This window comes from Carya illinoinensis, chromosome 11 (assembly GCF_018687715.1).
Source record: "Carya illinoinensis cultivar Pawnee chromosome 11, C.illinoinensisPawnee_v1, whole genome shotgun sequence".
Taxonomy (NCBI): domain Eukaryota; kingdom Viridiplantae; phylum Streptophyta; class Magnoliopsida; order Fagales; family Juglandaceae; genus Carya; species Carya illinoinensis.
Window position 1 is genome coordinate 18,308,045 of NC_056762.1, and position 24,244 is coordinate 18,332,288.

Consider the following 24,244-nt stretch of genomic DNA (forward strand, 5'->3'; position numbering starts at 1 on the left):
ATGGGTGCGATCATACCAGCACTAATGCACCGGATCCCAGCATAACTCCGCAGTTAAGCGTGCTTGGGCGAGAGTAGTACTAGGATGGGTGACCTCCTGGGAAGTCCTCGTGTTGCACCCCCCCTTTTAATTTTTACCGCATCTCTGGTCGGATGGACCGGAACGAGAACCAGGGAATGGATTTTTGGGAAAATCGCACCGACCCCATCACGTAGCAATGGGTATCGGTCAGATCGCCGGTTGGCATGAGATAGGCAGGGTGCGGCTATGTCGTAATAGGATTATATGAGTTTTTCACTAGTAGCATGATGGGTGCGATCATACCAGCACTAATGCACCAGATCCCATCAGAACTCCGCAGTCAAGCGTGCTTGGGCGAGAGTAGTACTAGGATGGGTTACCTCCTGGGAAGTCCTCGTGTTGCACCCCCCCTTTTTATTTTTACCGCATCTCCGGTCGGATGGACCGGAACGAGAACCGGGCAATGGATTCTTAGGAAAATCACACCGACCCCATCGCTATCGATCAGATCGCCGGTTAGCATGGGATAGGCAGGGTGCGGCTAGGTCATAATAGGATTATATTAGTTTTTCGCTGGTAGCATGATGGGTGCGATCATACCAGCACTAATGCACCGGATCCCATCAGAACTCCGCAGTTAAGCGTGCTTGGGCGAGAGTAGTACTAGGATGGGTGACCTCCTGGGAAGTCCTCGTGTTGCACCCCCCCTTTTTATTTTTACCGCATCTCCGGTCGGATGGACCGGAACGAGAACCGGGCAATGGATTCTTAGGAAAATCGCACCGACCCCATCGCTATCGATCAGATCGCCGGTTAGCATGGGATAGGCAGGGTGCGGCTAGGTCATAATAGGATTATATTAGTTTTTCGCTGGTAGCATGATGGGTGCGATCATACCAGCACTAATGCACCGGATCCCATCAGAACTCCGCAGCTAAGCGTGCTTGGGTGAGAGTAGTACTAGGATGGGTGACCTCCTGGGAAGTCCTCGTGTTGCACCCCCCCTTTTAGTTTTTACCGCATCTCTGGTCGGATCGACTGGAACGAGAACCAGGGAATGGATTTTTAGGAAAATCGCACCAACCCCATCGCGTAGCAATGGGTATCGGTCAGATCGCCGGTTGGCATGAGATAGGCAGGGTGCGGCTAGGTCATAATAGGATTATATTAGTTTTTCGCTGGTAGCATGATGGGTGCGATCATACCATCACTAATGCACCGGATCCCATCAGAACTCTGCAGTTAAGCGTGCTTGGGCGAGAGTAGTACTAGGATGGGTGACCTCCTGGGAAGTCCTCGTGTTGCACCCCCCCTTTTTATTTTTACCGCATCTCCGGTCGGATGGACCGGAACGACAACCGGGCAATGGATTCTTAGGAAAATCGCACCGACCCCATCGCTATCAATCAGATCGCCAGTTGGCATGGGATAGGCAGGGTGCGGCTAGGTCGTAATAGGATTATATTAGTTTTTCGCTGGTAGCATGATGGGTGCGATCATACCAGCACTAATGCACCGGATCCCATCAGAACTCCGCAGTTAAGCGTGCTTGGGCGAGAGTAGTACTAGGATGGGTGACCTCCTGGGAAGTCCTCGTGTTGCACCCCCCGTTTTTATTTTTACCGCATCTCCGGTCGGATGGACCGGAACGAGTACCGGGCAATGGATTCTTAGGAAAATCGCACCGACCCCATCGCGTAGCAATGGGTATCGATCAGATCGCCGGTTGGCATGGGATAGGCAGGGTGCGGCTAGGTCGTAATAGGATTATATTAGTTTTTCGCTGGTAGCATGATGGGTGCGATCATACCAGCACTAATGCACCGGATCCCATCAGAACTCCGCAGTTAAGCGTGCTTGGGCGAGAGTAGTACTAGGATGGGTGACCTCCTGGGAAGTCCTCGTGTTGCACCCCCCCTTTTTATTTTTACCGCATATCCGGTCGGATGGACCGGAACGACAACCGGGCAATGGATTCTTAGGAAAATCGCACCGACCCCATCGCGTAGCAATGGGTATCGATCAGATCGCCGGTTGGCATGGGATAGGCATGGTGCGGCTAGGTCGTAATAGGATTATATTAGTTTTTCGCTGGTAGCATGATGGGTGCGATCATACCAGCACTAATGCACCGGATCCCATCAGAACTCCGCAGTTAAGCGTGCTTCGGCGAGAGTAGTACTAGGATGGGTGACCTCCTGGGAAGTCCTCGTGTTGCACCCCCCCTTTTTATTTTTACCGCATCTCCGTTCGGATGGACTGGAACGACAACCGGGCAATGGATTCTTAGGAAAATCGCACCGACCCCATCGCTATCAATCAGATCGCCAGTTGGCATGGGATAGGCAGGGTGCGGCTAGGTCGTAATAGGATTATATTAGTTTTTCGCTGGTAGCATGATGGGTGCGATCATACCAGCACTAATGCACCGGATCCCATCAGAACTCCGCAGTTAAGCGTGCTTGGGCGAGAGTAGTACTAGGATGGGTGACCTCCTGGGAAGTCCTCGTGTTGCACCCCCCCTTTTTATTTTTACCGCATCTCCGGTCGGATGGACCGGAACGACAACCGGGCAATGGATTCTTAGGAAAATCGCACCGACCCCATCGCGTAGCAATGGGTATCGATCAGATCGCCGGTTGGCATGGGATAGGCATGGTGCGGCTAGGTCGTAATAGGATTATATTAGTTTTTCGCTGGTAGCATGATGGGTGCGATCATACCAGCACTAATGCACCGGATCCCATCAGAACTCCGCAGTTAAGCGTGCTTCGGCGAGAGTAGTACTAGGATGGGTGACCTCCTGGGAAGTCCTCGTGTTGCACCCCCCCTTTTTATTTTTACCGCATCTCCGTTCGGATGGACTGGAACGACAACCGGGCAATGGATTCTTAGGAAAATCGCACCGACCCCATCGCTATCAATCAGATCGCCAGTTGGCATGGGATAGGCAGGGTGCGGCTAGGTCGTAATAGGATTATATTAGTTTTTCGCTGGTAGCATGATGGGTGCGATCATACCAGCACTAATGCACCGGATCCCATCAGAACTCCGCAGTTAAGCGTGCTTGGGCGAGAGTAGTACTAGGATGGGTGACCTCCTGGGAAGTCCTCGTGTTGCACCCCCCCTTTTTATTTTTACCGCATCTCCGGTCGGATGGACCGGAACGACAACCGGGCAATGGATTCTTAGGAAAATCGCACCGACCCCATCGCGTAGCAATGGGTATCGATCAGATCGCCGGTTGGCATGGGATAGGCATGGTGCGGCTAGGTCGTAATAGGATTATATTAGTTTTTCGCTGGTAGCATGATGGGTGCGATCATACCAGCACTAATGCACCGGATCCCATCAGAACTCCGCAGTTAAGCGTGCTTGGGCGAGAGTAGTACTAGGATGGGTGACCTCCTGGGAAGTCCTCGTGTTGCACCCCCCCTTTTTATTTTTACCGCATCTCCGGTCGGATGGACCGGAACGACAACCGGGCAATGGATTCTTAGGAAAATCGCACCGACCCCATCGCTATCAATCAGATCGCCAGTTGGCATGGGATAGGCAGGGTGCGGCTAGGTCGTAATAGGATTATATTACTTTTTCGCTGGTAGCATGATGGGTGCGATCATACCAGCACTAATGCACCGGATCCCATCAGAACTCCGCAGTTAAGCGTGCTTGGGCGAGAGTAGTACTAGGATGGGTGACCTCCTGGGAAGTCCTCGTGTTGCACCCCCCTTTTTTATTTTTACCGCATCTCCGGTCGGATGGACCGGAACGAGTACCGGGCAATGGATTCTTAGGAAAATCGCACCGACCCCATCGCGTAGCAATGGGTATCGATCAGATCGCCGGTTGGCATGGGATAGGCAGGGTGCGGCTAGGTCGTAATAGGATTATATTAGTTTTTCGCTGGTAGCATGATGGGTGCGATCATACCAGCACTAATGCACCGGATCCCATCAGAACTCCGCAGTTAAGCGTGCTTGGGCGAGAGTAGTACTAGGATGGGTGACCTCCTGGGAAGTCCTCGTGTTGCACCCCCCCTTTTTATTTTTACCGCATCTCCGGTCGGATGGACCGGAACGACAACCGGGCAATGGATTCTTAGGAAAATCGCACCGACCCCATCGCGTAGCAATGGGTATCGATCAGATCGCCGGTTGGCATGGGATAGGCATGGTGCGGCTAGGTCGTAATAGGATTATATTAGTTTTTCGCTGGTAGCATGATGGGTGCGATCATACCAGCACTAATGCACCGGATCCCATCAGAACTCCGCAGTTAAGCGTGCTTGGGCGAGAGTAGTACTAGGATGGGTGACCTCCTGGGAAGTCCTCGTGTTGCACCCCTCCTTTTTATTTTTACCGCATCTCTGGTCGGATGGACCGGAACGACAACCGGGCAATGGATTCTTAGGAAAATCGCACCGACCCCATCGCGTAGCAATGGGTATCGGTCAGATCGCCGGTTGGCATGAGATAGGCAGGGTGCGGCTAGGTCATAATAGGATTATATTAGTTTTTCGCTGGTAGCATGATGGGTGCGATCATACCAGCACTAATGCACCGGATCCCATCAGAACTCCGCAGCTAAGCGTGCTTGGGCGAGAGTAGTACTAGGATGGGTGACCTCCTGGGAAGTCCTCGTGTTGCACCCCCCCTTTTTATTTTTACCGCATTTCCGGTCGGATGGACCGGAACGAGAACCGGGCAATGGATTCTTAGGAAAATCGCACCGACCCCATCGCTATCGATCAGATCGCCGGTTAGCATGGGATAGGCAGGGTGCGGCTAGGTCATAATAGGATTATATTAGTTTTTCGCTGGTAGCATGATGGGTGCGATCATACCAGCACTAATGCACCGGATCCCATCAGAACTCCGCAGTTAAGCGTGCTTGGGCGAGAGTAGTACTAGGATGGGTGACCTCCTGGGAAGTCCTCGTGTTGCACCCCCCCTTTTTATTTTTACCGCATTTCCGGTCGGATGGACCGGAACGAGAACCGGGCAATGGATTCTTAGGAAAATCGCACCGACCCCATCGCTATCGATCAGATCGCCGGTTAGCATGGGATAGGCAGGGTGCGGCTAGGTCATAATAGAATTATATTAGTTTTTCGCTGGTAGCATGATGGGTGCGATCATACCAGCACTAATGCACCGGATCCCATCAGAACTCCGCAGTTAAGCGTGCTTGGGCGAGAGTAGTACTAGGATGGGTGACCTCCTGGGAAGTCCTCGTGTTGCACCCCCCCTTTTAGTTTTTACCGCATCTCTGGTCGGATCGACTGGAACGAGAACCAGGGAATGGATTTTTAGGAAAATCGCACCAACCCCATCGCGTAGCAATGGGTATCGGTCAGATCGCCGGTTGGCATGAGATAGGCAGGGTGCGGCTAGGTCATAATAGGATTATATTAGTTTTTCGCTGGTAGCATGATGGGTGCGATCATACCAGCACTAATGCACCGGATCCCAGCATAACTCCGCAGTTAAGCGTGCTTGGGCGAGAGTAGTACTAGGATGGGTGACCTCCTGGGAAGTCCTCGTGTTGCACCCCCCCTTTTAATTTTTACCGCATCTCTGGTCGGATGGACCGGAACGAGAACCAGGGAATGGATTTTTGGGAAAATCGCACCGACCCCATCACGTAGCAATGGGTATCGGTCAGATCGCCGGTTGGCATGAGATAGGCAGGGTGCGGCTATGTCGTAATAGGATTATATGAGTTTTTCACTAGTAGCATGATGGGTGCGATCATACCAGCACTAATGCACCAGATCCCATCAGAACTCCGCAGTCAAGCGTGCTTGGGCGAGAGTAGTACTAGGATGGGTTACCTCCTGGGAAGTCCTCGTGTTGCACCCCCCCTTTTTATTTTTACCGCATCTCCGGTCGGATGGACCGGAACGAGAACCGGGCAATGGATTCTTAGGAAAATCACACCGACCCCATCGCTATCGATCAGATCGCCGGTTAGCATGGGATAGGCAGGGTGCGGCTAGGTCATAATAGGATTATATTAGTTTTTCGCTGGTAGCATGATGGGTGCGATCATACCAGCACTAATGCACCGGATCCCATCAGAACTCCGCAGTTAAGCGTGCTTGGGCGAGAGTAGTACTAGGATGGGTGACCTCCTGGGAAGTCCTCGTGTTGCACCCCCCCTTTTTATTTTTACCGCATCTCCGGTCGGATGGACCGGAACGAGAACCGGGCAATGGATTCTTAGGAAAATCGCACCGACCCCATCGCTATCGATCAGATCGCCGGTTAGCATGGGATAGGCAGGGTGCGGCTAGGTCATAATAGGATTATATTAGTTTTTCGCTGGTAGCATGATGGGTGCGATCATACCAGCACTAATGCACCGGATCCCATCAGAACTCCGCAGCTAAGCGTGCTTGGGTGAGAGTAGTACTAGGATGGGTGACCTCCTGGGAAGTCCTCGTGTTGCACCCCCCCTTTTAGTTTTTACCGCATCTCTGGTCGGATCGACTGGAACGAGAACCAGGGAATGGATTTTTAGGAAAATCGCACCAACCCCATCGCGTAGCAATGGGTATCGGTCAGATCGCCGGTTGGCATGAGATAGGCAGGGTGCGGCTAGGTCGTAATAGGATTATATTACTTTTTCGCTGGTAGCATGATGGGTGCGATCATACCAGCACTAATGCACCGGATCCCATCAGAACTCCGCAGTTAAGCGTGCTTGGGCGAGAGTAGTACTAGGATGGGTGACCTCCTGGGAAGTCCTCGTGTTGCACCCCCCCTTTTTATTTTTACCGCATCTCCGGTCGGATGGACCGGAACGACAACCGGGCAATGGATTCTTAGGAAAATCGCACCGACCCCATCGCGTAGCAATGGGTATCGATCAGATCGCCGGTTGGCATGGGATAGGCATGGTGCGGCTAGGTCGTAATAGGATTATATTAGTTTTTCGCTGGTAGCATGATGGGTGCGATCATACCAGCACTAATGCACCGGATCCCATCAGAACTCCGCAGTTAAGCGTGCTTGGGCGAGAGTAGTACTAGGATGGGTGACCTCCTGGGAAGTCCTCGTGTTGCACCCCCCCTTTTTATTTTTACCGCATCTCCGGTCGGATGGACCGGAACGACAACCGGGCAATGGATTCTTAGGAAAATCGCACCGACCCCATCGCTATCAATCAGATCGCCAGTTGGCATGGGATAGGCAGGGTGCGGCTAGGTCGTAATAGGATTATATTACTTTTTCGCTGGTAGCATGATGGGTGCGATCATACCAGCACTAATGCACCGGATCCCATCAGAACTCCGCAGTTAAGCGTGCTTGGGCGAGAGTAGTACTAGGATGGGTGACCTCCTGGGAAGTCCTCGTGCTGCATCCCCCTTTTTTATTTTTACCGCATCTCCGGTCGGATGGACCGGAACGAGTACCGGGCAATGGATTCTTAGGAAAATCGCACCGACCCCATCGCGTAGCAATGGGTATCGATCAGATCGCCGGTTGGCATGGGATAGGCAGGGTGCGGCTAGGTCGTAATAGGATTATATTAGTTTTTCGCTGGTAGCATGATGGGTGCGATCATACCAGCACTAATGCACCGGATCCCATCAGAACTCCGCAGTTAAGCGTGCTTGGGCGAGAGTAGTACTAGGATGGGTGACCTCCTGGGAAGTCCTCGTGTTGCACCCCTCCTTTTTATTTTTACCGCATCTCAGGTCGGATGGACCGGAACGACAACCGGGCAATGGATTCTTAGGAAAATCGCACCGACCCCATCGCGTAGCAATGGGTATCGGTCAGATCGCCGGTTGGCATGAGATAGGCAGGGTGCGGCTAGGTCATAATAGGATTATATTAGTTTTTCGCTGGTAGCATGATGGGTGCGATCATACCAGCACTAATGCACCGGATCCCATCAGAACTCCGCAGCTAAGCGTGCTTGGGCGAGAGTAGTACTAGGATGGGTGACCTCCTGGGAAGTCCTCGTGTTGCACCCCCCCTTTTTATTTTTACCGCATTTCCGGTCGGATGGACCGGAACGAGAACCGGGCAATGGATTCTTAGGAAAATCGCACCGACCCCATCGCTATCGATCAGATCGCCGGTTAGCATGGGATAGGCAGGGTGCGGCTAGGTCATAATAGGATTATATTAGTTTTTCGCTGGTAGCATGATGGGTGCGATCATACCAGCACTAATGCACCGGATCCCATCAGAACTCCGCAGTTAAGCGTGCTTGGGCGAGAGTAGTACTAGGATGGGTGACCTCCTGGGAAGTCCTCGTGTTGCACCCCCCCTTTTTATTTTTACCGCATTTCCGGTCGGATGGACCGGAACGAGAACCGGGCAATGGATTCTTAGGAAAATCGCACCGACCCCATCGCTATCGATCAGATCGCCGGTTAGCATGGGATAGGCAGGGTGCGGCTAGGTCATAATAGAATTATATTAGTTTTTCGCTGGTAGCATGATGGGTGCGATCATACCAGCACTAATGCACCGGATCCCATCAGAACTCCGCAGTTAAGCGTGCTTGGGCGAGAGTAGTACTAGGATGGGTGACCTCCTGGGAAGTCCTCGTGTTGCAGCCCCCTTTTTATTTTTACCGCATCTCTGGTCGGATGGACCGGAACGAGAACCAGGCAATGGATTTTTAGGAAAATCGCACCAACCCCATCGTGTAGCAATGGGTATCGGTCAGATCGCCGGTTGGCATGGGATAGGCAGGGTGCGGCTAGGTCATAATAGGATTATATTAGTTTTTCGCTGGTAGCATGATGGGTGCGATCATACCAGCACTAATGCACCGGATCCCATCAGAACTCCGCAGCTAAGCGTGCTTGGGTGAGAGTAGTACTAGGATGGGTGACCTCCTGGGAAGTCCTCGTGTTGCACCCCCCCTTTTAGTTTTTACCGCATCTCTGGTCGGATCGACTGGAACGAGAACCAGGGAATGGATTTTTAGGAAAATCGCACCAACCCCATCGCGTAGCAATGGGTATCGGTCAGATCGCCGGTTGGCATGAGATAGGCAGGGTGCGGCTAGGTCATAATAGGATTATATTAGTTTTTCGCTGGTAGCATGATGGGTGCGATCATACCAGCACTAATGCACCGGATCCCAGCATAACTCCGCAGTTAAGCGTGCTTGGGCGAGAGTAGTACTAGGATGGGTGACCTCCTGGGAAGTCCTCGTGTTGCACCCCCCCTTTTAATTTTTACCGCATCTCTGGTCGGATGGACCGGAACGAGAACCAGGGAATGGATTTTTGGGAAAATCGCACCGACCCCATCACGTAGCAATGGGTATCGGTCAGATCGCCGGTTGGCATGAGATAGGCAGGGTGCGGCTATGTCGTAATAGGATTATATGAGTTTTTCACTAGTAGCATGATGGGTGCGATCATACCAGCACTAATGCACCAGATCCCATCAGAACTCCGCAGTCAAGCGTGCTTGGGCGAGAGTAGTACTAGGATGGGTTACCTCCTGGGAAGTCCTCGTGTTGCACCCCCCCTTTTTATTTTTACCGCATCTCCGGTCGGATGGACCGGAACGAGAACCGGGCAATGGATTCTTAGGAAAATCACACCGACCCCATCGCTATCGATCAGATCGCCGGTTAGCATGGGATAGGCAGGGTGCGGCTAGGTCATAATAGGATTATATTAGTTTTTCGCTGGTAGCATGATGGGTGCGATCATACCAGCACTAATGCACCGGATCCCATCAGAACTCCGCAGTTAAGCGTGCTTGGGCGAGAGTAGTACTAGGATGGGTGACCTCCTGGGAAGTCCTCGTGTTGCACCCCCCCTTTTTATTTTTACCGCATCTCCGGTCGGATGGACCGGAACGAGAACCGGGCAATGGATTCTTAGGAAAATCGCACCGACCCCATCGCTATCGATCAGATCGCCGGTTAGCATGGGATAGGCAGGGTGCGGCTAGGTCATAATAGGATTATATTAGTTTTTCGCTGGTAGCATGATGGGTGCGATCATACCAGCACTAATGCACCGGATCCCATCAGAACTCCGCAGCTAAGCGTGCTTGGGTGAGAGTAGTACTAGGATGGGTGACCTCCTGGGAAGTCCTCGTGTTGCACCCCCCCTTTTAGTTTTTACCGCATCTCTGGTCGGATCGACTGGAACGAGAACCAGGGAATGGATTTTTAGGAAAATCGCACCAACCCCATCGCGTAGCAATGGGTATCGGTCAGATCGCCGGTTGGCATGAGATAGGCAGGGTGCGGCTAGGTCATAATAGGATTATATTAGTTTTTCGCTGGTAGCATGATGGGTGCGATCATACCAGCACTAATGCACCGGATCCCATCATAACTCCGCAGTTAAGCGTGCTTGGGCGAGAATAGTACTAGGATGGGTGACCTCCTGGGAAGTCCTCGTGTTGCCCCCCCCCTTTTAATTTTTACCGCATCTCTGGTCGGATGGACCGGAACGAGAACCAGGGAATGGATTTTTGGGAAAATCGCACCGACCCCATCACGTAGCAATGGGTATCGGTCAGATCGCCGGTTGGCATGAGATAGGCAGGGTGCGGCTATGTCGTAATAGGATTATATGAGTTTTTCACTAGTAGCATGATGGGTGCGATCATACCAGCACTAATGCACCAGATCCCATCAGAACTCCGCAGTCAAGCGTGCTTGGGCGAGAGTAGTACTAGGATGGGTGACCTCCTGGGAAGTCCTCGTGTTGCACCCCCCCTTTTTATTTTTACCGCATCTCCGGTCGGATGGACCGGAACGAGAACCGGGCAATGGATTCTTAGGAAAATCGCACCGACCCCATCGCTATCGATCAGATCGCCGGTTAGCATGGGATAGCCAGGGTGCGGCTAGGTCATAATAGGATTATATTAGTTTTTCGCTGGTAGCATGATGGGTGCGATCATACCAGCACTAATGCACCGGATCCCATCAGAACTCCGCAGTTAAGCGTGCTTGGGCGAGAGTAGTACTAGGATGGGTGACCTCCTGGGAAGTCCTCGTGTTGCACCCCCCTTTTTATTTTTACCGCATCTCTGGTCGGATGGACCGGAACGAGAACCAGGCAATGGATTTTTAGGAAAATCGCACCAACCCCATCGCGTAGCAATGGGTATCGGTCAGATCGCCGGTTGGCATGGGATAGGCAGGGTGCGACTAGGTCATAATAGGATTATATTAGTTTTTCGCTGGTAGCATGATGGGTGCGATCATACCAGCACTAATGCACCGGATCCCATCAGAACTCCGCAGCTAAGCGTGCTTGGGCGAGAGTAGTACTAGGATGGGTGACCTCCTGGGAAGTCCTCGTGTTGCACCCCCCCTTTTTATTTTTACCGCATTTCCGGTCGGATGGACCGGAACGAGAACCGGGCAATGGATTCTTAGGAAAATCGCACCGACCCCATCGCTATCGATCAGATCGCCGGTTAGCATGGGATAGGCAGGGTGCGGCTAGGTCATAATAGGATTATATTAGTTTTTCGCTGGTAGCATGATGGGTGCGATCATACCAGCACTAATGCACCGGATCCCATCAGAACTCCGCAGTTAAGCGTGCTTGGGCGAGAGTAGTACTAGGATGGGTGACCTCCTGGGAAGTCCTCGTGTTGCACCCCCCTTTTTATTTTTACCGCATCTCTGGTCGGATGGACCGGAACGAGAACCAGGCAATGGATTTTTAGGAAAATCGCACCAACCCCATCGTGTAGCAATGGGTATCGGTCAGATCGCCGGTTGGCATGGGATAGGCAGGGTGCGGCTAGGTCATAATAGGATTATATTAGTTTTTCGCTGGTAGCATGATGGGTGCGATCATACCAGCACTAATGCACCGGATCCCATCAGAACTCCGCAGCTAAGCGTGCTTGGGTGAGAGTAGTACTAGGATGGGTGACCTCCTGGGAAGTCCTCGTGTTGCACCCCCCCTTTTAGTTTTTACCGCATCTCTGGTCGGATCGACTGGAACGAGAACCAGGGAATGGATTTTTAGGAAAATCGCACCAACCCCATCGCGTAGCAATGGGTATCGGTCAGATCGCCGGTTGGCATGAGATAGGCAGGGTGCGGCTAGGTCATAATAGGATTATATTAGTTTTTCGCTGGTAGCATGATGGGTGCGATCATACCAGCACTAATGCACCGGATCCCATCATAACTCCGCAGTTAAGCGTGCTTGGGCGAGAGTAGTACTAGGATGGGTGACCTCCTGGGAAGTCCTCGTGTTGCACCCCCCCTTTTAATTTTTACCGCATCTCTGGTCGGATGGACCGGAACGAGAACCAGGGAATGGATTTTTGGGAAAATCGCACCGACCCCATCACGTAGCAATGGGTATCGGTCAGATCGCCGGTTGGCATGAGATAGGCAGGGTGCGGCTATGTCGTAATAGGATTATATGAGTTTTTCACTAGTAGCATGATGGGTGCGATCATACCAGCACTAATGCACCAGATCCCATCAGAACTCCGCAGTCAAGCGTGCTTGGGCGAGAGTAGTACTAGGATGGGTTACCTCCTGGGAAGTCCTCGTGTTGCACCCCCCCTTTTTATTTTTACCGCATCTCCGGTCGGATGGACCGGAACGAGAACCGGGCAATGGATTCTTAGGAAAATCACACCGACCCCATCGCTATCGATCAGATCGCCAGTTAGCATGGGATAGGCAGGGTGCGGCTAGGTCATAATAGGATTATATTAGTTTTTCGCTGGTAGCATGATGGGTGCGATCATACCAGCACTAATGCACCGGATCCCATCAGAACTCCGCAGTTAAGCGTGCTTGGGCGAGAGTAGTACTAGGATGGGTGACCTCCTGGGAAGTCCTCGTGTTGCACCCCCCCTTTTTATTTTTACCGCATCTCCGGTCGGATGGACCGGAACGAGAACCGGGCAATGGATTCTTAGGAAAATCGCACCGACCCCATCGCTATCGATCAGATCGCCGGTTAGCATGGGATACACCCTGCTAGGTCATAATAGGATTATATTAGTTTTTCGCTGGTAGCATGATGGGTGCGATCATACCAGCACTAATGCACCGGATCCCATCAGAACTCCGCAGCTAAGCGTGCTTGGGTGAGAGTAGTACTAGGATGGGTGACCTCCTGGGAAGTCCTCGTGTTGCACCCCCCCTTTTAGTTTTTACCGCATCTCTGGTCGGATCGACTAGAACGAGAACCAGGGAATGGATTTTTAGGAAAATCGCACCAACCCCATCGCGTAGCAATGGGTATCGGTCAGATCGCCGGTTGGCATGAGATAGGCAGGGTGCGGCTAGGTCATAATAGGATTATATTAGTTTTTCGCTGGTCGCATGATGGGTGCGATCATACCAGCACTAATGCACCGGATCCCATCATAACTCCGCAGTTAAGCGTGCTTGGGCGAGAATAGTACTAGGATGGGTGACCTCCTGGGAAGTCCTCGTGTTGCCCCCCCCCTTTTAATTTTTACCGCATCTCTGGTCGGATGGACCGGAACGAGAACCAGGGAATGGATTTTTGGGAAAATCGCACCGACCCCATCACGTAGCAATGGGTATCGGTCAGATCGCCGGTTGGCATGAGATAGGCAGGGTGCGGCTATGTCGTAATAGGATTATATGAGTTTTTCACTAGTAGCATGATGGGTGCGATCATACCAGCACTAATGCACCAGATCCCATCAGAACTCCGCAGTCAAGCGTGCTTGGGCGAGAGTAGTACTAGGATGGGTGACCTCCTGGGAAGTCCTCGTGTTGCACCCCCCCTTTTTATTTTTACCGCATCTCCGGTCGGATGGACCGGAACGAGAACCGGGCAATGGATTCTTAGGAAAATCGCACCGACCCCATCGCTATCGATCAGATCGCCGGTTAGCATGGGATAGCCAGGGTGCGGCTAGGTCATAATAGGATTATATTAGTTTTTCGCTGGTAGCATGATGGGTGCGATCATACCAGCACTAATGCACCGGATCCCATCAGAACTCCGCAGTTAAGCGTGCTTGGGCGAGAGTAGTACTAGGATGGGTGACCTCCTGGGAAGTCCTCGTGTTGCACCCCCCTTTTTATTTTTACCGCATCTCTGGTCGGATGGACCGGAACGAGAACCAGGCAATGGATTTTTAGGAAAATCGCACCAACCCCATCGCGTAGCAATGGGTATCGGTCAGATCGCCGGTTGGCATGGGATAGGCAGGGTGCGACTAGGTCATAATAGGATTATATTAGTTTTTCGCTGGTAGCATGATGGGTGCGATCATACCAGCACTAATGCACCGGATCCCATCAGAACTCCGCAGCTAAGCGTGCTTGGGCGAGAGTAGTACTAGGATGGGTGACCTCCTGGGAAGTCCTCGTGTTGCACCCCCCCTTTTTATTTTTACCGCATTTCCGGTCGGATGGACCGGAACGAGAACCGGGCAATGGATTCTTAGGAAAATCGCACCGACCCCATCGCTATCGATCAGATCGCCGGTTAGCATGGGATAGCCAGGGTGCGGCTAGGTCATAATAGGATTATATTAGTTTTTCGCTGGTAGCATGATGGGTGCGATCATACCAGCACTAATGCACCGGATCCCATCAGAACTCCGCAGTTAAGCGTGCTTGGGCGAGAGTAGTACTAGGATGGGTGACCTCCTGGGAAGTCCTCGTGTTGCACCCCCCTTTTTATTTTTACCGCATCTCCGGTCGGATGGACCGGAACGACAACCGGGCAATGGATTCTTAAGAAAATCGCACCGACCCCATCGCGTAGCAATGGGTATCGATCAGATCGCCGGTTGGCATGGGATAGGCATGGTGCGGCTAGGTCGTAATAGGATTATATTAGTTTTTCGCTGGTAGCATGATGGGTGCGATCATACCATCACTAATGCACCGGATCCCATCAGAACTCTGCAGTTAAGCGTGCTTGGGCGAGAGTAGTACTAGGATGGGTGACCTCCTGGGAAGTCCTCGTGTTGCACCCCCCCTTTTTATTTTTACCGCATCTCCGGTCGGATGGACCGGAACGACAACCGGGCAATGGATTCTTAGGAAAATCGCACCGACCCCATCGCTATCAATCAGATCGCCAGTTGGCATGGGATAGGCAGGGTGCGGCTAGGTCGTAATAGGATTATATTAGTTTTTCGCTGGTAGCATGATGGGTGCGATCATACCAGCACTAATGCACCGGATCCCATCAGAACTCCGCAGTTAAGCGTGCTTGGGCGAGAGTAGTACTAGGATGGGTGACCTCCTGGGAAGTCCTCGTGTTGCACCCCCCGTTTTTATTTTTACCGCATCTCCGGTCGGATGGACCGGAACGAGTACCGGGCAATGGATTCTTAGGAAAATCGCACCGACCCCATCGCGTAGCAATGGGTATCGATCAGATCGCCGGTTGGCATGGGATAGGCAGGGTGCGGCTAGGTCGTAATAGGATTATATTAGTTTTTCGCTGGTAGCATGATGGGTGCGATCATACCAGCACTAATGCACCGGATCCCATCAGAACTCCGCAGTTAAGCGTGCTTGGGCGAGAGTAGTACTAGGATGGGTGACCTCCTGGGAAGTCCTCGTGTTGCACCCCCCCTTTTTATTTTTACCGCATATCCGGTCGGATGGACCGGAACGACAACCGGGCAATGGATTCTTAGGAAAATCGCACCGACCCCATCGCGTAGCAATGGGTATCGATCAGATCGCCGGTTGGCATGGGATAGGCATGGTGCGGCTAGGTCGTAATAGGATTATATTAGTTTTTCGCTGGTAGCATGATGGGTGCGATCATACCAGCACTAATGCACCGGATCCCATCAGAACTCCGCAGTTAAGCGTGCTTCGGCGAGAGTAGTACTAGGATGGGTGACCTCCTGGGAAGTCCTCGTGTTGCACCCCCCCTTTTTATTTTTACCGCATCTCCGTTCGGATGGACCGGAACGACAACCGGGCAATGGATGCTTAGGAAAATCGCACCGACCCCATCGCTATCAATCAGATCGCCAGTTGGCATGGGATAGGCAGGGTGCGGCTAGGTCGTAATAGGATTATATTAGTTTTTCGCTGGTAGCATGATGGGTGCGATCATACCAGCACTAATGCACCGGATCCCATCAGAACTCCGCAGTTAAGCGTGCTTGGGCGAGAGTAGTACTAGGATGGGTGACCTCCTGGGAAGTCCTCGTGTTGCACCCCCCCTTTTTATTTTTACCGCATCTCCGGTCGGATGGACCGGAACGACAACCGGGCAATGGATTCTTAGGAAAATCGCACCGACCCCATCGCGTAGCAATGGGTATCGATCAGATCGCCGGTTGGCATGGGATAGGCATGGTGCGGCTAGGTCGTAATAGGATTATATTAGTTTTTCGCTGGTAGCATGATGGGTGCGATCATACCAGCACTAATGCACCGGATCCCATCAGAACTCCGCAGTTAAGCGTGCTTGGGCGAGAGTAGTACTAGGATGGGTGACCTCCTGGGAAGTCCTCGTGTTGCACCCCCCCTTTTTATTTTTACCGCATCTCCGGTCGGATGGACCGGAACGACAACCGGGCAATGGATTCTTAGGAAAATCGCACCGACCCCATCGCTATCAATCAGATCGCCAGTTGGCATGGGATAGGCAGGGTGCGGCTAGGTCGTAATAGGATTATATTACTTTTTCGCTGGTAGCATGATGGGTGCGATCATACCAGCACTAATGCACCGGATCCCATCAGAACTCCGCAGTTAAGCGTGCTTGGGCGAGAGTAGTACTAGGATGGGTGACCTCCTGGGAAGTCCTCGTGTTGCACCCCCCTTTTTATTTTTACCGCATCTCTGGTCGGATGGACCGGAACGAGAACCAGGCAATGGATTTTTAGGAAAATCGCACCAACCCCATCGTGTAGCAATGGGTATCGGTCAGATCGCCGGTTGGCATGGGATAGGCAGGGTGCGGCTAGGTCATAATAGGATTATATTAGTTTTTCGCTGGTAGCATGATGGGTGCGATCATACCAGCACTAATGCACCGGATCCCATCAGAACTCCGCAGCTAAGCGTGCTTGGGTGAGAGTAGTACTAGGATGGGTGACCTCCTGGGAAGTCCTCGTGTTGCACCCCCCCTTTTAGTTTTTACCGCATCTCTGGTCGGATCGACTGGAACGAGAACCAGGGAATGGATTTTTAGGAAAATCGCACCAACCCCATCGCGTAGCAATGGGTATCGGTCAGATCGCCGGTTGGCATGAGATAGGCAGGGTGCGGCTAGGTCATAATAGGATTATATTAGTTTTTCGCTGGTAGCATGATGGGTGCGATCATACCAGCACTAATGCACCGGATCCCATCATAACTCCGCAGTTAAGCGTGCTTGGGCGAGAGTAGTACTAGGATGGGTGACCTCCTGGGAAGTCCTCGTGTTGCACCCCCCCTTTTAATTTTTACCGCATCTCTGGTCGGATGGACCGGAACGAGAACCAGGGAATGGATTTTTGGGAAAATCGCACCGACCCCATCACGTAGCAATGGGTATCGGTCAGATCGCCGGTTGGCATGAGATAGGCAGGGTGCGGCTATGTCGTAATAGGATTATATGAGTTTTTCACTAGTAGCATGATGGGTGCGATCATACCAGCACTAATGCACCAGATCCCATCAGAACTCCGCAGTCAAGCGTGCTTGGGCGAGAGTAGTACTAGGATGGGTTACCTCCTGGGAAGTCCTCGTGTTGCACCCCCCCTTTTTATTTTTACCGCATCTCCGGTCGGATGGACCGGAACGAGAACCGGGCAATGGATTCTTAGGAAAATCACACCGACCCCATCGCTATCGATCAGATCGCCAGTTAGCATGGGATAGGCAGGGTGCGGCTAGGTCATAATAGGATTATATTAGTTTTTCGCTGGTAGCATGATGGGTGCGATCATACCAGCACTAATGCACCGGATCCCATCAGAACTCCGCAGTTAAGCGTGCTTGGGCGAGAGTAGTACTAGGATGGGTGACCTCCTGGGAAGTCCTCGTGTTGCACCCCCCCTTTTTATTTTTACCGCATCTCCGGTCGGATGGACCGGAACGAGAACCGGGCAATGGATTCTTAGGAAAATCGCACCGACCCCATCGCTATCGATCAGATCGCCGGTTAGCATGGGATAGGCAGGGTGCGGCTAGGTCATAATAGGATTATATTAGTTTTTCGCTGGTAGCATGATGGGTGCGATCATACCAGCACTAATGCACCGGATCCCATCAGAACTCCGCAGCTAAGCGTGCTTGGGTGAGAGTAGTACTAGGATGGGTGACCTCCTGGGAAGTCCTCGTGTTGCACCCCCCCTTTTAGTTTTTACCGCATCTCTGGTCGGATCGACTAGAACGAGAACCAGGGAATGGATTTTTAGGAAAATCGCACCAACCCCATCGCGTAGCAATGGGTATCGGTCAGATCGCCGGTTGGCATGAGATAGGCAGGGTGCGGCTAGGTCATAATAGGATTATATTAGTTTTTCGCTGGTAGCATGATGGGTGCGATCATACCAGCACTAATGCACCGGATCCCATCATAACTCCGCAGTTAAGCGTGCTTGGGCGAGAATAGTACTAGGATGGGTGACCTCCTGGGAAGTCCTCGTGTTGCCCCCCCCTTTTAATTTTTACCGCATCTCTGGTCGGATGGACCGGAACGAGAACCAGGGAATGGATTTTTGGGAAAATCGCACCGACCCCATCACGTAGCAATGGGTATCGGTCAGATCGCCGGTTGGCATGAGATAGGCAGGGTGCGGCTATGTCGTAATAGGATTATATGAGTTTTTCACTAGTAGCATGATGGGTGCGATCATACCAGCACTAATGCACCAGATCCCATCAGAACTCCGCAGTCAAGCGTGCTTGGGCGAGAGTAGTACTAGGATGGGTGACCTCCTGGGAAGTCCTCGTGTTGCACCCCCCCTTTTTATTTTTACCGCATCTCCGGTCGGATGGACCGGAACGAGAACCGGGCAATGGATTCTTAGGAAAATCGCACCGACCCCATCGCTATCGATCAGATCGCCGGTTAGCATGGGATAGCCAGGGTGCGGCTAGGTCATAATAGGATTATATTAGTTTTTCGCTGGTAGCATGATGGGTGCGATCATACCAGCACTAATGCACCGGATCCCATCAGAACTCCGCAGTTAAGCGTGCTTGGGCGAGAGTAGTACTAGGATGGGTGACCTCCTGGGAAGTCCTCGTGTTGCACCCCCCCTTTTAGTTTTTACCGCATCTCTGGTCGGATCGACTAGAACGAGAACCAGGGAATGGATTTTTAGGAAAATCGCACCAACCCCATCGCGTAGCAATGGGTATCGGTCAGATCGCCGGTTGGCATGAGATAGGCAGGGTGCGGCTAGGTCATAATAGGATTATATTAGTTTTTCGCTGGTAGCATGATGGGTGCGATCATACCAGCACTAATGCACCGGATCCCATCATAACTCCGCAGTTAAGCGTGCTTGGGCGAGAATAGTACTAGGATGGGTGACCTCCTGGGAAGTCCTCGTGTTGCCCCCCCCCTTTTAATTTTTACCGCATCTCTGGTCGGATGGACCGGAACGAGAACCAGGGAATGGATTTTTGGGAAAATCGCACCGACCCCATCACGTAGCAATGGGTATCGGTCAGATCGCCGGTTGGCATGAGATAGGCAGGGTGCGGCTATGTCGTAATAGGATTATATGAGTTTTTCACTAGTAGCATGATGGGTGCGATCATACCAGCACTAATGCACCAGATCCCATCAGAACTCCGCAGTCAAGCGTGCTTGGGCGAGAGTAGTACTAGGATGGGTGACCTCCTGGGAAGTCCTCGTGTTGCACCCCCCCTTTTTATTTTTACCGCATCTCCGGTCGGATGGACCGGAACGAGAACCGGGCAATGGATTCTTAGGAAAATCGCACCGACCCCATCGCTATCGATCAGATCGCCGGTTAGCATGGGATAGCCAGGGTGCGGCTAGGTCATAATAGGATTATATTAGTTTTTCGCTGGTAGCATGATGGGTGCGATCATACCAGCACTAATGCACCGGATCCCATCAGAACTCCGCAGTTAAGCGTGCTTGGGCGAGAGTAGTACTAGGATGGGTGACCTCCTGGGAAGTCCTCGTGTTGCACCCCCCTTTTTATTTTTACCGCATCTCTGGTCGGATGGACCGGAACGAGAACCAGGCAATGGATTTTTAGGAAAATCGCACCAACCCCATCGCGTAGCAATGGGTATCGGTCAGATCGCCGGTTGGCATGGGATAGGCAGGGTGCGACTAGGTCATAATAGGATTATATTAGTTTTTCGCTGGTAGCATGATGGGTGCGATCATACCAGCACTAATGCACCGGATCCCATCAGAACTCCGCAGCTAAGCGTGCTTGGGCGAGAGTAGTACTAGGATGGGTGACCTCCTGGGAAGTCCTCGTGTTGCACCCCCCCTTTTTATTTTTACCGCATTTCCGGTCGGATGGACCGGAACGAGAACCGGGCAATGGATTCTTAGGAAAATCGCACCGACCCCATCGCTATCGATCAGATCGCCGGTTAGCATGGGATAGCCAGGGTGCGGCTAGGTCATAATAGGATTATATTAGTTTTTCGCTGGTAGCATGATGGGTGCGATCATACCAGCACTAATGCACCGGATCCCATCAGAACTCCGCAGTTAAGCGTGCTTGGGCGAGAGTAGTACTAGGATGGGTGACCTCCTGGGAAGTCCTCGTGTTGCACCCCCCTTTTTATTTTTACCGCATCTCCGGTCGGATGGACCGGAACGACAACCGGGCAATGGATTCTTAAGAAAATCGCACCGACCCCATCGCGTAGCAATGGGTATCGATCAGATCGCCGGTTGGCATGGGATAGGCATGGTGCGGCTAGGTCGTAATAGGATTATATTAGTTTTTCGCTGGTAGCATGATGGGTGCGATCATACCATCACTAATGCACCGGATCCCATCAGAACTCTGCAGTTAAGCGTGCTTGGGCGAGAGTAGTACTAGGATGGGTGACCTCCTGGGAAGTCCTCGTGTTGCACCCCCCCTTTTTATTTTTACCGCATCTCCGGTCGGATGGACCGGAACGACAACCGGGCAATGGATTCTTAGGAAAATCACACCGACCCCATCGCTATCGATCAGATCGCCAGTTAGCATGGGATAGGCAGGGTGCGGCTAGGTCATAATAGGATTATATTAGTTTTTCGCTGGTAGCATGATGGGTGCGATCATACCAGCACTAATGCACCGGATCCCATCAGAACTCCGCAGTTAAGCGTGCTTGGGCGAGAGTAGTACTAGGATGGGTGACCTCCTGGGAAGTCCTCGTGTTGCACCCCCCCTTTTTATTTTTACCGCATCTCCGGTCGGATGGACCGGAACGAGAACCGGGCAATGGATTCTTAGGAAAATCGCACCGACCCCATCGCTATCGATCAGATCGCCGGTTAGCATGGGATAGGCAGGGTGCGGCTAGGTCATAATAGGATTATATTAGTTTTTCGCTGGTAGCATGATGGGTGCGATCATACCAGCACTAATGCACCGGATCCCATCAGAACTCCGCAGCTAAGCGTGCTTGGGTGAGAGTAGTACTAGGATGGGTGACCTCCTGGGAAGTCCTCGTGTTGCACCCCCCCTTTTAGTTTTTACCGCATCTCTGGTCGGATCGACTAGAACGAGAACCAGGGAATGGATTTTTAGGAAAATCGCACCAACCCCATCGCGTAGCAATGGGTATCGGTCAGATCGCCGGTTGGCATGAGATAGGCAGGGTGCGGCTAGGTCATAATAGGATTATATTAGTTTTTCGCTGGTAGCATGATGGGTGCGATCATACCAGCACTAATGCACCGGATCCCATCATAACTCCGCAGTTAAGCGTGCTTGGGCGAGAATAGTACTAGGATGGGTGACCTCCTGGGAAGTCCTCGTGTTGCCCCCCCCCTTTTAATTTTTACCGCATCTCTGGTCGGATGGACCGGAACGAGAACCAGGGAATGGATTTTTGGGAAAATCGCACCGACCCCATCACGTAGCAATGGGTATCGGTCAGATCGCCGGTTGGCATGAGATAGGCAGGGTGCGGCTATGTCGTAATAGGATTATATGAGTTTTTCACTAGTAGCATGATGGGTGCGATCATACCAGCACTAATGCACCAGATCCCATCAGAACTCCGCAGTCAAGCGTGCTTGGGCGAGAGTAGTACTAGGATGGGTGACCTCCTGGGAAGTCCTCGTGTTGCACCCCCCCTTTTTATTTTTACCGCATCTCCGGTCGGATGGACCGGAACGAGAACCGGGCAATGGATTCTTAGGAAAATCGCACCGACCCCATCGCTATCGATCAGATCGCCGGTTAGCATGGGATAGCCAGGGTGCGGCTAGGTCATAATAGGATTATATTAGTTTTTCGCTGGTAGCATGATGGGTGCGATCATACCAGCACTAATGCACCGGATCCCATCAGAACTCCGCAGTTAAGCGTGCTTGGGCGAGAGTAGTACTAGGATGGGTGACCTCCTGGGAAGTCCTCGTGTTGCACCCCCCCTTTTAGTTTTTACCGCATCTCTGGTCGGATCGACTAGAACGAGAACCAGGGAATGGATTTTTAGGAAAATCGCACCAACCCCATCGCGTAGCAATGGGTATCGGTCAGATCGCCGGTTGGCATGAGATAGGCAGGGTGCGGCTAGGTCATAATAGGATTATATTAGTTTTTCGCTGGTAGCATGATGGGTGCGATCATACCAGCACTAATGCACCGGATCCCATCATAACTCCGCAGTTAAGCGTGCTTGGGCGAGAATAGTACTAGGATGGGTGACCTCCTGGGAAGTCCTCGTGTTGCCCCCCCCCTTTTAATTTTTACCGCATCTCTGGTCGGATGGACCGGAACGAGAACCAGGGAATGGATTTTTGGGAAAATCGCACCGACCCCATCACGTAGCAATGGGTATCGGTCAGATCGCCGGTTGGCATGAGATAGGCAGGGTGCGGCTATGTCGTAATAGGATTATATGAGTTTTTCACTAGTAGCATGATGGGTGCGATCATACCAGCACTAATGCACCAGATCCCATCAGAACTCCGCAGTCAAGCGTGCTTGGGCGAGAGTAGTACTAGGATGGGTGACCTCCTGGGAAGTCCTCGTGTTGCACCCCCCCTTTTTATTTTTACCGCATCTCCGGTCGGATGGACCGGAACGAGAACCGGGCAATGGATTCTTAGGAAAATCGCACCGACCCCATCGCTATCGATCAGATCGCCGGTTAGCATGGGATAGCCAGGGTGCGGCTAGGTCATAATAGGATTATATTAGTTTTTCGCTGGTAGCATGATGGGTGCGATCATACCAGCACTAATGCACCGGATCCCATCAGAACTCCGCAGTTAAGTGTGCTTGGGCGAGAGTAGTACTAGGATGGGTGACCTCCTGGGAAGTCCTCGTGTTGCACCCCCCTTTTTATTTTTACCGCATCTCTGGTCGGATGGACCGGAACGAGAACCAGGCAATGGATTTTTAGGAAAATCGCACCAACCCCATCGCGTAGCAATGGGTATCGGTCAGATCGCCGGTTGGCATGGGATAGGCAGGGTGCGACTAGGTCATAATAGGATTATATTAGTTTTTCGCTGGTAGCATGATGGGTGCGATCATACCAGCACTAATGCACCGGATCCCATCAGAACTCCGCAGCTAAGCGTGCTTGGGCGAGAGTAGTACTAGGATGGGTGACCTCCTGGGAAGTCCTCGTGTTGCACCCCCCCTTTTTATTTTTACCGCATTTCCGGTCGGATGGACCGGAACGAGAACCGGGCAATGGATTCTTAGGAAAATCGCACCGACCCCATCGCTATCGATCAGATCGCCGGTTAGCATGGGATAGCCAGGGTGCGGCTAGGTCATAATAGGATTATATTAGTTTTTCGCTGGTAGCATGATGGGTGCGATCATACCAGCACTAATGCACCGGATCCCATCAGAACTCCGCAGTTAAGCGTGCTTGGGCGAGAGTAGTACTAGGATGGGTGACCTCCTGGGAAGTCCTCGTGTTGCACCCCCCTTTTTATTTTTACCGCATCTCCGGTCGGATGGACCGGAACGACAACCGGGCAATGGATTCTTAAGAAAATCGCACCGACCCCATCGCGTAGCAATGGGTATCGATCAGATCGCCGGTTGGCATGGGATAGGCATGGTGCGGCTAGGTCGTAATAGGATTATATTAGTTTTTCGCTGGT

General features: G+C 52.0%; 80 non-coding genes across 80 annotated transcripts; all 80 read left to right on the top strand.

Moving 5' to 3' along the window:
* The first annotated feature begins 2 nt into the window (after nucleotides 1-2).
* LOC122283231 lies at nucleotides 3-121 on the top strand. The gene has a single exon (XR_006230707.1). It is a non-coding gene; the product is annotated as a 5S ribosomal RNA (ribosomal RNA).
* Nucleotides 122-310: 189 nt separating this feature from the next.
* LOC122283048 lies at nucleotides 311-429 on the top strand. Its single transcript, XR_006230533.1, has one exon. It is a non-coding gene; the product is annotated as a 5S ribosomal RNA (ribosomal RNA).
* A 178-nt stretch (nucleotides 430-607) lies between these two features.
* On the top strand, nucleotides 608-726 carry LOC122283878. Its single transcript, XR_006231264.1, has one exon. It is a non-coding gene; the product is annotated as a 5S ribosomal RNA (ribosomal RNA).
* Nucleotides 727-904: 178 nt separating this feature from the next.
* LOC122288108 lies at nucleotides 905-1,023 on the top strand. The gene has a single exon (XR_006235382.1). It is a non-coding gene; the product is annotated as a 5S ribosomal RNA (ribosomal RNA).
* A 189-nt stretch (nucleotides 1,024-1,212) lies between these two features.
* Nucleotides 1,213-1,331, top strand: LOC122283078. The gene has a single exon (XR_006230562.1). It is a non-coding gene; the product is annotated as a 5S ribosomal RNA (ribosomal RNA).
* A 178-nt stretch (nucleotides 1,332-1,509) lies between these two features.
* On the top strand, nucleotides 1,510-1,628 carry LOC122283890. The gene has a single exon (XR_006231275.1). It is a non-coding gene; the product is annotated as a 5S ribosomal RNA (ribosomal RNA).
* A 189-nt stretch (nucleotides 1,629-1,817) lies between these two features.
* On the top strand, nucleotides 1,818-1,936 carry LOC122283902. Its single transcript, XR_006231286.1, has one exon. It is a non-coding gene; the product is annotated as a 5S ribosomal RNA (ribosomal RNA).
* Nucleotides 1,937-2,125: 189 nt separating this feature from the next.
* Nucleotides 2,126-2,244, top strand: LOC122288666. The gene has a single exon (XR_006235919.1). It is a non-coding gene; the product is annotated as a 5S ribosomal RNA (ribosomal RNA).
* Nucleotides 2,245-2,422: 178 nt separating this feature from the next.
* Nucleotides 2,423-2,541, top strand: LOC122283913. The gene has a single exon (XR_006231297.1). It is a non-coding gene; the product is annotated as a 5S ribosomal RNA (ribosomal RNA).
* A 189-nt stretch (nucleotides 2,542-2,730) lies between these two features.
* Nucleotides 2,731-2,849, top strand: LOC122288667. Its single transcript, XR_006235920.1, has one exon. It is a non-coding gene; the product is annotated as a 5S ribosomal RNA (ribosomal RNA).
* A 178-nt stretch (nucleotides 2,850-3,027) lies between these two features.
* LOC122283925 lies at nucleotides 3,028-3,146 on the top strand. Its single transcript, XR_006231308.1, has one exon. It is a non-coding gene; the product is annotated as a 5S ribosomal RNA (ribosomal RNA).
* A 189-nt stretch (nucleotides 3,147-3,335) lies between these two features.
* LOC122283938 lies at nucleotides 3,336-3,454 on the top strand. Its single transcript, XR_006231319.1, has one exon. It is a non-coding gene; the product is annotated as a 5S ribosomal RNA (ribosomal RNA).
* A 178-nt stretch (nucleotides 3,455-3,632) lies between these two features.
* Nucleotides 3,633-3,751, top strand: LOC122283950. Its single transcript, XR_006231330.1, has one exon. It is a non-coding gene; the product is annotated as a 5S ribosomal RNA (ribosomal RNA).
* Nucleotides 3,752-3,940: 189 nt separating this feature from the next.
* LOC122283961 lies at nucleotides 3,941-4,059 on the top strand. The gene has a single exon (XR_006231341.1). It is a non-coding gene; the product is annotated as a 5S ribosomal RNA (ribosomal RNA).
* Nucleotides 4,060-4,248: 189 nt separating this feature from the next.
* Nucleotides 4,249-4,367, top strand: LOC122283973. Its single transcript, XR_006231353.1, has one exon. It is a non-coding gene; the product is annotated as a 5S ribosomal RNA (ribosomal RNA).
* A 189-nt stretch (nucleotides 4,368-4,556) lies between these two features.
* On the top strand, nucleotides 4,557-4,675 carry LOC122287173. The gene has a single exon (XR_006234477.1). It is a non-coding gene; the product is annotated as a 5S ribosomal RNA (ribosomal RNA).
* A 178-nt stretch (nucleotides 4,676-4,853) lies between these two features.
* On the top strand, nucleotides 4,854-4,972 carry LOC122283986. Its single transcript, XR_006231365.1, has one exon. It is a non-coding gene; the product is annotated as a 5S ribosomal RNA (ribosomal RNA).
* A 178-nt stretch (nucleotides 4,973-5,150) lies between these two features.
* LOC122283997 lies at nucleotides 5,151-5,269 on the top strand. The gene has a single exon (XR_006231376.1). It is a non-coding gene; the product is annotated as a 5S ribosomal RNA (ribosomal RNA).
* Nucleotides 5,270-5,458: 189 nt separating this feature from the next.
* Nucleotides 5,459-5,577, top strand: LOC122283232. Its single transcript, XR_006230708.1, has one exon. It is a non-coding gene; the product is annotated as a 5S ribosomal RNA (ribosomal RNA).
* Nucleotides 5,578-5,766: 189 nt separating this feature from the next.
* LOC122283049 lies at nucleotides 5,767-5,885 on the top strand. The gene has a single exon (XR_006230534.1). It is a non-coding gene; the product is annotated as a 5S ribosomal RNA (ribosomal RNA).
* A 178-nt stretch (nucleotides 5,886-6,063) lies between these two features.
* Nucleotides 6,064-6,182, top strand: LOC122284009. The gene has a single exon (XR_006231387.1). It is a non-coding gene; the product is annotated as a 5S ribosomal RNA (ribosomal RNA).
* Nucleotides 6,183-6,360: 178 nt separating this feature from the next.
* On the top strand, nucleotides 6,361-6,479 carry LOC122288109. Its single transcript, XR_006235383.1, has one exon. It is a non-coding gene; the product is annotated as a 5S ribosomal RNA (ribosomal RNA).
* Nucleotides 6,480-6,668: 189 nt separating this feature from the next.
* On the top strand, nucleotides 6,669-6,787 carry LOC122284021. Its single transcript, XR_006231398.1, has one exon. It is a non-coding gene; the product is annotated as a 5S ribosomal RNA (ribosomal RNA).
* Nucleotides 6,788-6,976: 189 nt separating this feature from the next.
* LOC122284032 lies at nucleotides 6,977-7,095 on the top strand. Its single transcript, XR_006231409.1, has one exon. It is a non-coding gene; the product is annotated as a 5S ribosomal RNA (ribosomal RNA).
* A 178-nt stretch (nucleotides 7,096-7,273) lies between these two features.
* LOC122288180 lies at nucleotides 7,274-7,392 on the top strand. The gene has a single exon (XR_006235449.1). It is a non-coding gene; the product is annotated as a 5S ribosomal RNA (ribosomal RNA).
* A 189-nt stretch (nucleotides 7,393-7,581) lies between these two features.
* On the top strand, nucleotides 7,582-7,700 carry LOC122284044. Its single transcript, XR_006231420.1, has one exon. It is a non-coding gene; the product is annotated as a 5S ribosomal RNA (ribosomal RNA).
* Nucleotides 7,701-7,889: 189 nt separating this feature from the next.
* Nucleotides 7,890-8,008, top strand: LOC122287174. Its single transcript, XR_006234478.1, has one exon. It is a non-coding gene; the product is annotated as a 5S ribosomal RNA (ribosomal RNA).
* A 178-nt stretch (nucleotides 8,009-8,186) lies between these two features.
* Nucleotides 8,187-8,305, top strand: LOC122284055. Its single transcript, XR_006231431.1, has one exon. It is a non-coding gene; the product is annotated as a 5S ribosomal RNA (ribosomal RNA).
* Nucleotides 8,306-8,483: 178 nt separating this feature from the next.
* Nucleotides 8,484-8,602, top strand: LOC122287964. The gene has a single exon (XR_006235244.1). It is a non-coding gene; the product is annotated as a 5S ribosomal RNA (ribosomal RNA).
* A 188-nt stretch (nucleotides 8,603-8,790) lies between these two features.
* LOC122288110 lies at nucleotides 8,791-8,909 on the top strand. Its single transcript, XR_006235384.1, has one exon. It is a non-coding gene; the product is annotated as a 5S ribosomal RNA (ribosomal RNA).
* A 189-nt stretch (nucleotides 8,910-9,098) lies between these two features.
* Nucleotides 9,099-9,217, top strand: LOC122283233. Its single transcript, XR_006230709.1, has one exon. It is a non-coding gene; the product is annotated as a 5S ribosomal RNA (ribosomal RNA).
* Nucleotides 9,218-9,406: 189 nt separating this feature from the next.
* LOC122283050 lies at nucleotides 9,407-9,525 on the top strand. Its single transcript, XR_006230535.1, has one exon. It is a non-coding gene; the product is annotated as a 5S ribosomal RNA (ribosomal RNA).
* A 178-nt stretch (nucleotides 9,526-9,703) lies between these two features.
* On the top strand, nucleotides 9,704-9,822 carry LOC122284067. Its single transcript, XR_006231442.1, has one exon. It is a non-coding gene; the product is annotated as a 5S ribosomal RNA (ribosomal RNA).
* Nucleotides 9,823-10,000: 178 nt separating this feature from the next.
* LOC122288111 lies at nucleotides 10,001-10,119 on the top strand. Its single transcript, XR_006235385.1, has one exon. It is a non-coding gene; the product is annotated as a 5S ribosomal RNA (ribosomal RNA).
* A 189-nt stretch (nucleotides 10,120-10,308) lies between these two features.
* On the top strand, nucleotides 10,309-10,427 carry LOC122283214. The gene has a single exon (XR_006230691.1). It is a non-coding gene; the product is annotated as a 5S ribosomal RNA (ribosomal RNA).
* A 189-nt stretch (nucleotides 10,428-10,616) lies between these two features.
* On the top strand, nucleotides 10,617-10,735 carry LOC122288475. Its single transcript, XR_006235736.1, has one exon. It is a non-coding gene; the product is annotated as a 5S ribosomal RNA (ribosomal RNA).
* Nucleotides 10,736-10,913: 178 nt separating this feature from the next.
* On the top strand, nucleotides 10,914-11,032 carry LOC122284079. The gene has a single exon (XR_006231453.1). It is a non-coding gene; the product is annotated as a 5S ribosomal RNA (ribosomal RNA).
* A 188-nt stretch (nucleotides 11,033-11,220) lies between these two features.
* Nucleotides 11,221-11,339, top strand: LOC122287175. The gene has a single exon (XR_006234479.1). It is a non-coding gene; the product is annotated as a 5S ribosomal RNA (ribosomal RNA).
* A 178-nt stretch (nucleotides 11,340-11,517) lies between these two features.
* On the top strand, nucleotides 11,518-11,636 carry LOC122284091. The gene has a single exon (XR_006231465.1). It is a non-coding gene; the product is annotated as a 5S ribosomal RNA (ribosomal RNA).
* Nucleotides 11,637-11,824: 188 nt separating this feature from the next.
* On the top strand, nucleotides 11,825-11,943 carry LOC122288113. Its single transcript, XR_006235387.1, has one exon. It is a non-coding gene; the product is annotated as a 5S ribosomal RNA (ribosomal RNA).
* A 189-nt stretch (nucleotides 11,944-12,132) lies between these two features.
* On the top strand, nucleotides 12,133-12,251 carry LOC122288763. The gene has a single exon (XR_006236015.1). It is a non-coding gene; the product is annotated as a 5S ribosomal RNA (ribosomal RNA).
* A 189-nt stretch (nucleotides 12,252-12,440) lies between these two features.
* On the top strand, nucleotides 12,441-12,559 carry LOC122283051. The gene has a single exon (XR_006230536.1). It is a non-coding gene; the product is annotated as a 5S ribosomal RNA (ribosomal RNA).
* Nucleotides 12,560-12,737: 178 nt separating this feature from the next.
* LOC122284102 lies at nucleotides 12,738-12,856 on the top strand. The gene has a single exon (XR_006231476.1). It is a non-coding gene; the product is annotated as a 5S ribosomal RNA (ribosomal RNA).
* Nucleotides 12,857-13,029: 173 nt separating this feature from the next.
* On the top strand, nucleotides 13,030-13,148 carry LOC122288114. Its single transcript, XR_006235388.1, has one exon. It is a non-coding gene; the product is annotated as a 5S ribosomal RNA (ribosomal RNA).
* A 189-nt stretch (nucleotides 13,149-13,337) lies between these two features.
* Nucleotides 13,338-13,456, top strand: LOC122283215. The gene has a single exon (XR_006230692.1). It is a non-coding gene; the product is annotated as a 5S ribosomal RNA (ribosomal RNA).
* A 189-nt stretch (nucleotides 13,457-13,645) lies between these two features.
* On the top strand, nucleotides 13,646-13,764 carry LOC122288476. Its single transcript, XR_006235737.1, has one exon. It is a non-coding gene; the product is annotated as a 5S ribosomal RNA (ribosomal RNA).
* Nucleotides 13,765-13,942: 178 nt separating this feature from the next.
* On the top strand, nucleotides 13,943-14,061 carry LOC122284114. Its single transcript, XR_006231487.1, has one exon. It is a non-coding gene; the product is annotated as a 5S ribosomal RNA (ribosomal RNA).
* Nucleotides 14,062-14,249: 188 nt separating this feature from the next.
* Nucleotides 14,250-14,368, top strand: LOC122287176. The gene has a single exon (XR_006234480.1). It is a non-coding gene; the product is annotated as a 5S ribosomal RNA (ribosomal RNA).
* Nucleotides 14,369-14,546: 178 nt separating this feature from the next.
* LOC122284125 lies at nucleotides 14,547-14,665 on the top strand. Its single transcript, XR_006231498.1, has one exon. It is a non-coding gene; the product is annotated as a 5S ribosomal RNA (ribosomal RNA).
* Nucleotides 14,666-14,853: 188 nt separating this feature from the next.
* LOC122283079 lies at nucleotides 14,854-14,972 on the top strand. The gene has a single exon (XR_006230563.1). It is a non-coding gene; the product is annotated as a 5S ribosomal RNA (ribosomal RNA).
* Nucleotides 14,973-15,150: 178 nt separating this feature from the next.
* LOC122284136 lies at nucleotides 15,151-15,269 on the top strand. The gene has a single exon (XR_006231509.1). It is a non-coding gene; the product is annotated as a 5S ribosomal RNA (ribosomal RNA).
* Nucleotides 15,270-15,458: 189 nt separating this feature from the next.
* LOC122284148 lies at nucleotides 15,459-15,577 on the top strand. The gene has a single exon (XR_006231520.1). It is a non-coding gene; the product is annotated as a 5S ribosomal RNA (ribosomal RNA).
* Nucleotides 15,578-15,766: 189 nt separating this feature from the next.
* Nucleotides 15,767-15,885, top strand: LOC122288668. The gene has a single exon (XR_006235921.1). It is a non-coding gene; the product is annotated as a 5S ribosomal RNA (ribosomal RNA).
* A 178-nt stretch (nucleotides 15,886-16,063) lies between these two features.
* LOC122284159 lies at nucleotides 16,064-16,182 on the top strand. Its single transcript, XR_006231531.1, has one exon. It is a non-coding gene; the product is annotated as a 5S ribosomal RNA (ribosomal RNA).
* A 189-nt stretch (nucleotides 16,183-16,371) lies between these two features.
* Nucleotides 16,372-16,490, top strand: LOC122284170. Its single transcript, XR_006231542.1, has one exon. It is a non-coding gene; the product is annotated as a 5S ribosomal RNA (ribosomal RNA).
* Nucleotides 16,491-16,668: 178 nt separating this feature from the next.
* LOC122284182 lies at nucleotides 16,669-16,787 on the top strand. The gene has a single exon (XR_006231553.1). It is a non-coding gene; the product is annotated as a 5S ribosomal RNA (ribosomal RNA).
* Nucleotides 16,788-16,975: 188 nt separating this feature from the next.
* On the top strand, nucleotides 16,976-17,094 carry LOC122288115. The gene has a single exon (XR_006235389.1). It is a non-coding gene; the product is annotated as a 5S ribosomal RNA (ribosomal RNA).
* Nucleotides 17,095-17,283: 189 nt separating this feature from the next.
* LOC122288764 lies at nucleotides 17,284-17,402 on the top strand. Its single transcript, XR_006236016.1, has one exon. It is a non-coding gene; the product is annotated as a 5S ribosomal RNA (ribosomal RNA).
* Nucleotides 17,403-17,591: 189 nt separating this feature from the next.
* On the top strand, nucleotides 17,592-17,710 carry LOC122283053. Its single transcript, XR_006230538.1, has one exon. It is a non-coding gene; the product is annotated as a 5S ribosomal RNA (ribosomal RNA).
* A 178-nt stretch (nucleotides 17,711-17,888) lies between these two features.
* LOC122284194 lies at nucleotides 17,889-18,007 on the top strand. Its single transcript, XR_006231564.1, has one exon. It is a non-coding gene; the product is annotated as a 5S ribosomal RNA (ribosomal RNA).
* A 178-nt stretch (nucleotides 18,008-18,185) lies between these two features.
* Nucleotides 18,186-18,304, top strand: LOC122288116. The gene has a single exon (XR_006235390.1). It is a non-coding gene; the product is annotated as a 5S ribosomal RNA (ribosomal RNA).
* Nucleotides 18,305-18,493: 189 nt separating this feature from the next.
* LOC122283217 lies at nucleotides 18,494-18,612 on the top strand. Its single transcript, XR_006230694.1, has one exon. It is a non-coding gene; the product is annotated as a 5S ribosomal RNA (ribosomal RNA).
* A 188-nt stretch (nucleotides 18,613-18,800) lies between these two features.
* On the top strand, nucleotides 18,801-18,919 carry LOC122288477. Its single transcript, XR_006235738.1, has one exon. It is a non-coding gene; the product is annotated as a 5S ribosomal RNA (ribosomal RNA).
* Nucleotides 18,920-19,097: 178 nt separating this feature from the next.
* Nucleotides 19,098-19,216, top strand: LOC122284206. The gene has a single exon (XR_006231576.1). It is a non-coding gene; the product is annotated as a 5S ribosomal RNA (ribosomal RNA).
* Nucleotides 19,217-19,405: 189 nt separating this feature from the next.
* Nucleotides 19,406-19,524, top strand: LOC122283218. The gene has a single exon (XR_006230695.1). It is a non-coding gene; the product is annotated as a 5S ribosomal RNA (ribosomal RNA).
* Nucleotides 19,525-19,713: 189 nt separating this feature from the next.
* LOC122288478 lies at nucleotides 19,714-19,832 on the top strand. The gene has a single exon (XR_006235739.1). It is a non-coding gene; the product is annotated as a 5S ribosomal RNA (ribosomal RNA).
* Nucleotides 19,833-20,010: 178 nt separating this feature from the next.
* LOC122284217 lies at nucleotides 20,011-20,129 on the top strand. Its single transcript, XR_006231587.1, has one exon. It is a non-coding gene; the product is annotated as a 5S ribosomal RNA (ribosomal RNA).
* A 188-nt stretch (nucleotides 20,130-20,317) lies between these two features.
* Nucleotides 20,318-20,436, top strand: LOC122287178. The gene has a single exon (XR_006234482.1). It is a non-coding gene; the product is annotated as a 5S ribosomal RNA (ribosomal RNA).
* A 178-nt stretch (nucleotides 20,437-20,614) lies between these two features.
* On the top strand, nucleotides 20,615-20,733 carry LOC122284228. Its single transcript, XR_006231598.1, has one exon. It is a non-coding gene; the product is annotated as a 5S ribosomal RNA (ribosomal RNA).
* A 188-nt stretch (nucleotides 20,734-20,921) lies between these two features.
* Nucleotides 20,922-21,040, top strand: LOC122283080. Its single transcript, XR_006230564.1, has one exon. It is a non-coding gene; the product is annotated as a 5S ribosomal RNA (ribosomal RNA).
* A 178-nt stretch (nucleotides 21,041-21,218) lies between these two features.
* LOC122284240 lies at nucleotides 21,219-21,337 on the top strand. Its single transcript, XR_006231609.1, has one exon. It is a non-coding gene; the product is annotated as a 5S ribosomal RNA (ribosomal RNA).
* Nucleotides 21,338-21,515: 178 nt separating this feature from the next.
* On the top strand, nucleotides 21,516-21,634 carry LOC122288117. Its single transcript, XR_006235391.1, has one exon. It is a non-coding gene; the product is annotated as a 5S ribosomal RNA (ribosomal RNA).
* Nucleotides 21,635-21,823: 189 nt separating this feature from the next.
* On the top strand, nucleotides 21,824-21,942 carry LOC122283219. Its single transcript, XR_006230696.1, has one exon. It is a non-coding gene; the product is annotated as a 5S ribosomal RNA (ribosomal RNA).
* A 189-nt stretch (nucleotides 21,943-22,131) lies between these two features.
* Nucleotides 22,132-22,250, top strand: LOC122288479. The gene has a single exon (XR_006235740.1). It is a non-coding gene; the product is annotated as a 5S ribosomal RNA (ribosomal RNA).
* Nucleotides 22,251-22,428: 178 nt separating this feature from the next.
* LOC122284252 lies at nucleotides 22,429-22,547 on the top strand. Its single transcript, XR_006231620.1, has one exon. It is a non-coding gene; the product is annotated as a 5S ribosomal RNA (ribosomal RNA).
* A 189-nt stretch (nucleotides 22,548-22,736) lies between these two features.
* LOC122283220 lies at nucleotides 22,737-22,855 on the top strand. Its single transcript, XR_006230697.1, has one exon. It is a non-coding gene; the product is annotated as a 5S ribosomal RNA (ribosomal RNA).
* Nucleotides 22,856-23,044: 189 nt separating this feature from the next.
* Nucleotides 23,045-23,163, top strand: LOC122288480. Its single transcript, XR_006235741.1, has one exon. It is a non-coding gene; the product is annotated as a 5S ribosomal RNA (ribosomal RNA).
* A 178-nt stretch (nucleotides 23,164-23,341) lies between these two features.
* Nucleotides 23,342-23,460, top strand: LOC122287255. Its single transcript, XR_006234556.1, has one exon. It is a non-coding gene; the product is annotated as a 5S ribosomal RNA (ribosomal RNA).
* A 188-nt stretch (nucleotides 23,461-23,648) lies between these two features.
* LOC122287179 lies at nucleotides 23,649-23,767 on the top strand. The gene has a single exon (XR_006234483.1). It is a non-coding gene; the product is annotated as a 5S ribosomal RNA (ribosomal RNA).
* A 178-nt stretch (nucleotides 23,768-23,945) lies between these two features.
* Nucleotides 23,946-24,064, top strand: LOC122284263. The gene has a single exon (XR_006231631.1). It is a non-coding gene; the product is annotated as a 5S ribosomal RNA (ribosomal RNA).
* The last annotated feature ends 180 nt before the right edge of the window (nucleotides 24,065-24,244 follow it).